We start from the raw sequence: 7062 nt of genomic DNA, 5'->3' as shown, positions 1-7062 counted from the left end.
AAAAGAACCCAGATTCAATATATGAAAATATCTCACGATAGGTCGACGATGACAGTAAAAATAAGAGGAGAAAAGTAATCTTTCTGGAAGGTCATTTTTCAACAATGTAGAAACACTAAGTGCCAGGAAGATTTCTACTCATGTAATATTAGCATCCAAGTTTCCTTCTATTTATTTTATTGGAACAAATGAGTTAAATAAGTTATCTGTCCTCTTTACTGAGCTTATTTGTTTCATCTTTAGTCAGCTGGTTTTGGGGAAGGTTAGCCATGTACTGTAGTAATGCCTACTGCATAAAATCCAACTATTTGCTGTGAACAGGTGGAGAAAGCAGTCAGTAGAAACCTAGGATCCCCGGAAATAGATGGTGATAGAGACCCACACAGTACCCAGTATTAAGCCCAAATCTCTTTTTTTTTTTCAGAGAGAGAGAGAGATTTTAATATTTATTTTTTAGATATCGGTGTACAGAACATCTTTATTTCATTTTTATGTGGTGCTGAGGATCGAACCCAGTGCCCTGCACATACCAGAGGAGCATGTTACCTCTTGAGCCATATCCCCAGCCCAAAGCCCAAATCTCTTCTTGTGCTTTTTTGCTGTGCAAGTTCCACCCCTACAAAAGAGAAATTGATCCAAAGTTCCAAGTTTTCTTGTGTCTCTAGTCAATTTTCACATTAGTATATATTTTCTTGGACAAAGGTCCTTGTTCCCATGTAAACAACTGCTCCACACATTATCCCAAGGCTATGCTAAATAACATCATATATCCAAAGTAAAATGATGTTTGAAATAAGCAATACATCTTCATAAAAGGAATACATGTAAACATAGATTGAAGTTGATTCAGCAGAGAGAAAACTTGTCCATTACCACATATAATCCTCTGCATTTAGTAAGAAGTATGTGCACACAATGCAACCCAGATGGTCACAACACAAAGGTTGACCAGCACCAGCACCATGAAGCCATAGACATAATAGACCTCATATGCCCAGAAAGATGTGAAGATGAAATACATTTCAATAAAGATAGAGCCAAAAGGTAAAATTCCTCCCAGGCAAACAATAACTGCAGGCTCCATAAAATATTTTTTTCTCTGGCATAGGACGAGGTATAGCACTGACAGACAAAGGAATTTGTGTTGACCTGACAAATTTCAGCCAAGTATTATAACAATAAGATTTAGAAGAAGAATAACCAAAAAACAGATGCAAAAGCAGCCACCATTGTTCCCAAAGGAATGGCTCTTGAAGCATGGTAAGAAGTGGCTATAAAATTAATGAAGAAGGCCTGCAACACACTGCAGCTGGGATAAGGAATGCCCCAGTGAACATCTGTTTTATCCATCTTTTTTCTCCTTGTCTAGCATAGAGACTTCCTCCAAAATAACCATACCCTGGAGATGTAGTAGCATAGAAAAATATATAAATCTTGTATCATTCCAACAATAATACCAATGAGAGACAGCAATTATCTGACATCCAGAAAGAATGAGAGAGAAAAATATTGGCTGGTGACTTGATGGTCTAAATACAACTACATGCATCTGCTTCCATCCATATTCATCTCCTAAGTCTCTATCCATGTCCTCCATTTCTTCTTCTTTACTGTACGGGGCATACTCTTTCCTTAAGTTCTCATTAAAATCATTGAAACTAAGCCTACCAAGAAGATCACCACCTTGAAGGAGTTGGAATTCAAAACCAGTGAATCCTCTGTTGAAAAAAGCGCGGATCAAGATATTAGTGAAATCGATCTTCAAATTTTACATCTGACTTTTTCCATTTTACCAAATATGACATCTGTATTTTGTTATTGGGAACCAGTTTCACCTTTCCTTCATCAATTTGACTTCCAAAACTATTTCAAGCTTTTTGTAGGTCCAAATTTAACAATCTTCTCCATTTTTGTCTGCTTCACCAACAATACCCCACATTGGTAAATCTTCTATGTACATCTGGTACCGGTAGTGAGTTTTGTAGCATAAACAAAGGCATCTCTCTTTTCTTTATCAAAATCAATTTCACAGTAAGTGGTTGGCATCACATCATCTTTAAATTTAATATCCAGACCATTAAATTCCAATTCAACTCCTTGAAGTGCTTCTCTCAGTGTTTTATGCTAATGACTGTTACTTTTTTTTGACCCCACACAGATTAGAAGTGAAAAGTACTTTTATGTTTTGTGGTGATTTTGGAAGGGCCCAACAGTATTCATCCATAAAACAACTTCTTCTTTATCTTGAAACTGACTTTCCTGCCTTGCTCCAGTCCACCATTCTGAAAACCATCCGTCCTAAGTGAAAGCCACTCCTAGAGTCGTTAACATCCATGCTTGGATGTGAAAATGCAATTAAACCACTGATCAACTTTAGACCAAATGCAAGAGATTATTCCAGGGCCAGGCCTTCGACTGGGAAATTCGAGACTTTAGGTTCAGAAGTGGCCCAAGGTACAGACCACCAGGATGGAGCCTTTGCTGAGAATCTGTGTTCCTGCTCATCTGCCTGGGCCCTGTGCAGCAGCAGCAGCGACATTGCTGAGGCCGCTGACAGGCCAGGAACGACCTGCCTTGGCCTCGTCCTGGGCGCTCACGCTGGACCGGCCCATCAACTGCTCTGCCGCCATTTGTGCCAAGGCCGATTCGAATCCACAGGGAGCAGGCTGACTCTTGGACCAGGGCCCAGCAGCTGCCTCTGTGGCCTCCGCAGTGGTCACAGCTCCAGAGCCGCCTGCCCCCGCCCCCTGCCAGCCTCTTCCTTTAACTCAGCCAAGTCAGCATCATACAGATTTAAGCGAGTCTTTGAAAAATGCTTATCCCACCCACAAAAGATAAAAAATTCACAAGGACAAGGACATCACTTGTTCTCATCTTTAATGCCCCACTCACCATGCACAGATCTCGCCAAAGGTGAGTATACTATATAAATTTTTAAAGAATATATAAATAAATTTCTTTCAAATAGGTGAAATAAAAAGTAAATGAAGAACTAACGAGTTGAGTGGATAGCTAGAGGTTAAGAGAGTCAAGGAAGTAAGTTCAAGAATGCTATAGAGGGAGAGTTGACAAAAGACTAAAGACTGGGCTATGTGCCCTGATTGACAGCCTGTTGGGTCCTAGTACCCCACAGTGCCCAGGTGCTGATATAGCATAGGAAGCATCTATCACAAGACCTGAAGGGGACTCTTTCCTTGATTGTGTAGGTGACTGCAAGCTGTCATCTTACTTTGGATTCTAGTTTCATACTGTGTATACAGTAATTGTGTGACAAGAGAGAGACCACCTCTCACACAATTACTATGTGTGCAAAGACTGGTTTTCAGACTGGATGGTTTTCAGTATGTGCAAAGCATGTGAGCATTAAATAAAAGCTGTTTTCATTTCTTCAGTTCCCCGTGCAGTTCTTTAGCATAACAGAAGATAGATAAGGAAAGCAGACAAACAGACATTTTTTAAGCAGATTTTCAGAGTGGTCATCAATATATCATTATTGTAATTCTTCAAAGTTCTTGGTATCTTTTAATTGTATATTCAACAGGAACAAATTTAAGCTTACCTGTCTAACCAGTTGGTACATAATAATTAATACACATAATAAAATAATAAAAGATAATCTTAGCTAATATAGCAAGTTATCTTTCTTATAGGGCTATTTTTTAAACAATTTGCAATATAATTTATGCAGGCTATTTTATGTTCACAAAATTTTTTACATACTGTCTACAAGAAGAAATTTTTCTTCTTTTCTTAATAGGCTTATAAATTTGAGTTTTAAATTCAATTAAAGAAAAAAATCACCAAATGAACTCAGCCTAATTTATTTAACTAGCTACTTTTACAGAATAAAAAAAAAAAATATATGGAATTTTATGTCTTCTTTGGTCTTCTTTGGCCTTTAATGACTTTCATTGTAGTACCTTAAACTTTAGTACCCCCATTACATAATCCTGCAAAAGGGGTCAGTAATTTGTGAATATGAGGGAAGTGTTAACATTTTTTAAAACTGCATTAAGGAATTTGTTTTGGCCTCTTATTTACTAAACTATTTTTAATCGTCCTCAAGTTTTTAGAAAACATTTATTCACATGCCACGCTTGATGTTGGGGTTACTAAGATAAAAACTTGATTTTTATCCTCAGAAGTTCATTGTACATTAGAAATAGAGATGCAGAAACCATGTGTTTCTTTACACTGTTATAAGTAATATAATAGAGGTATTCACACAACATATAAAATTGCAAACAAAGACTAGAGGCATGTTATTTAACTGCAAAATTTTCTTTATTGTCAAAGAAGATTTTGTAAGGCAACTATAAGAGCTTTTTTGTTTGTTTGTTTGAAGGAAAAGAAAATAGGAACCAGAGGGTGTTTTTTGTGTGTGTGAGTGTGTGTGTGTGTGTGTGTGTGTGTGTGTGCTGTGTGTTTGCAGAGTCTTCATGGGGGTGTATAATTGGGGTATTTCAAGTATGTGCAAAGCATGTGAAAAGTCATTAAGGCTTCAAATAGCAGTTTTTCACTTTTAGTTCTATATACTATTTATGTAACCATTGATGAGAAGCTGTGGCAGACAAATCAGGGCCATAATGACTCTTTATTCTAAGGATAATGTGGACCCACTGGATTTTATTCAGAATTGTTTCTTAGCTTTTCTTTTCCTTTCCTCTTTCTTTCTTTACACCACATACTCTCATTCAACATTCACAAAAAGAATATGGCCTCCTTTAAAAGATTTTGACAATTCTAAATAAACATTATAAAACAATTATAATCTCATCAATAACATCTTCCCAGTTACTCTATGGTGATTATGATTTATTTAATTAAAGATGTCACCCTCATATTACCCTACTCCTCCCCCAACACTTGGATGAAATTGTTATATGATTTCTTTGCAGTCACTGCATAGAAAATATAAGATTTAGGTTCAGTGTGGAATGTGGATAGATAATTTCAGAATGAACTTAGGGGATATGTTAGGAAGTTATTGTGTACTTCACATAAAAATGATGAATGCCTGAATTGCAGTAGTAGTGGTAAGAGTGGAGAGAACAGGATTGGTATGGGAGATACTTAAAGAGGTTGGATCAATAGGACTGGGTCAAAGTTTGAATGTGGTTGGAAAAGATAGAAATATTCAACTTGACTGCCCAGGTTCTGACTCAGCTTTTTGGGTAGAAGGTGACCATATTACAGTGTGCTGAAGGGTTAGGTCCAGAAATAAGATAGGAAAAATTCTGAGTGTACCTGGGAATCTAATGATTCAGAGATAGATGATGTATAAAGTATATGGACATATTGACTATAGCTCAAGAGAGAGATCTGATAGGCAAACATCGATTTGAAACTCAATGCTGAACAGACAGTAGTTGAAGTTATAGGATTGACTAAAATGTTCCAGGACAAAGTTAACTGGGATCATAAGAGAAAAATTGAAGAAAATCCCATATTTACAGGGAGGAGGAGAAGATAAAAACTGAAGGATACTAACAGAGAACATCATTACTAGTAGGAATTAAGGAAAATTATCAGAATCTTGGGAGATGATAGAGAAAATAATTTTAAGATTATTCAAGAAGAAGGAGTCAATGTCAAAAGTGACTAAGAAGTCCAGGGGGATAAACCTCTACAATTGTCCATTTAATTTTGGTGTAAAAAATTCATAATGGCCATCATGAGGTGGCATTTTGTGTTTTTTTTTTTTTTAATTTTAGTAAAGTGATTTCATTTAGAGAGAGAAAACTGAATGAAATAAAAAGTATTCTGATATCACAAAAACATTTACTTATTTTTCTAAATGTTCCAGGACCATTTGATCATTTTTAGGAAAAGGAAGAGAAAAGGGCTATTTTATTTGCTGTTTCAATATCATTATTTCAGTCAATTGTTGATTTTAGTAAATCCATATTACTAAAAATGACAAACTGCTTTCTCAAATCTCTTTTTTTTTCAGGACATTAGCTGTATTTTCTTTATTATGTTAAGGAATAACTCAGAATGTTATTTTCTGACATATTATTAACAATTCTAGATTCATGCTACAGGGGTTATAGTTTGAAATTTTACATCAAACTATTAATTCATTTTAAAGAAACAGCAACAAAACCTTGTAGCATCTCTTATGAAGGGGTCCATGTGATTCACCAAATTAATCAGCAAATTAAAAGCATCAAGGAAAATTTATTCCCAGAGTGAGATTCTGCTCTTTGATTCAGATCTTCCAGTTTAACTTCTAAGTTTGGGAGACAACATATACAAAGTTCAAATCTGGTGTCAATGAAGACAGGGAAGAGGAAGAAAATATAAAGTTTCCCCTCTATTCCCTAACAATATCTTGTAAACAACAGGTCAACAAGTATTTCAAAGTAATGTGAACACAAAGCTCAAAATAGCCTTGGGCAATACAGGAGAGCAGAGAAAGCACTCAACTGTATGCCAAGGAGAAAATCAGAAGAGAGGGTACAGGTGAAAAAACTGCCAGCCAGAGTAACATTTTGGGATTAAGAAGGAAAGAGATGCTTCCAAGGATTTGCCCACATTCTGAAACAGGATTGTGTGAGTTATGCTTCCTAGATATGTAGCATTTACAACACGGATGGCTAGTAATTCTGGAGATGTTGAATCAATTATGTATTTAATCCCAGGTTTCAATAAATTATTTCTCAATAAATAATCTCTTCAATTAACTAAAGATGATTTCAAGAATACATATTATTTCCTAAGTGAGGGTATCCTTTGTGAATAAATACATGTCTTCTTATTTCTTTGGTCTGTTGTTCACCCAAAGGGCAGAGACAAGAAGGCTAAAATGGGATTTCTATTCTCTCAATAAATTTATCATTGCTATTTGGAGTCTTTAGCCTTCAGAACATCTACAGAGCAATAGAATTATCTAATTCATATCAGGAGGGACAGAAGACTGTTGTCTCTTAGAATCAGAAAGGCACTCTAGATACTTCAGAAAATTATAACCACAGAACTTCCAAAATCTCCTATGAAGCTATAACTGGTAAATGTAATTTACTTTCTAATTGACTTAAAATATTCTCAGTTGGGAAATGA

The 7062-nt window shown here is 35.9% G+C and overlaps 1 pseudogene; it reads right to left on the bottom strand.

Moving 5' to 3' along the window:
- Nucleotides 1-661: 661 nt before the first annotated feature.
- Nucleotides 662-2630, bottom strand: LOC139701383 (transmembrane 9 superfamily member 3 pseudogene; annotated as a pseudogene).
- Nucleotides 2631-7062: the final 4432 nt, after the last annotated feature.

This window comes from Marmota flaviventris, chromosome 1 (assembly GCF_047511675.1).
Source record: "Marmota flaviventris isolate mMarFla1 chromosome 1, mMarFla1.hap1, whole genome shotgun sequence".
Taxonomy (NCBI): domain Eukaryota; kingdom Metazoa; phylum Chordata; class Mammalia; order Rodentia; family Sciuridae; genus Marmota; species Marmota flaviventris.
This window is presented reverse-complemented; position numbering and strand designations above follow the sequence as displayed.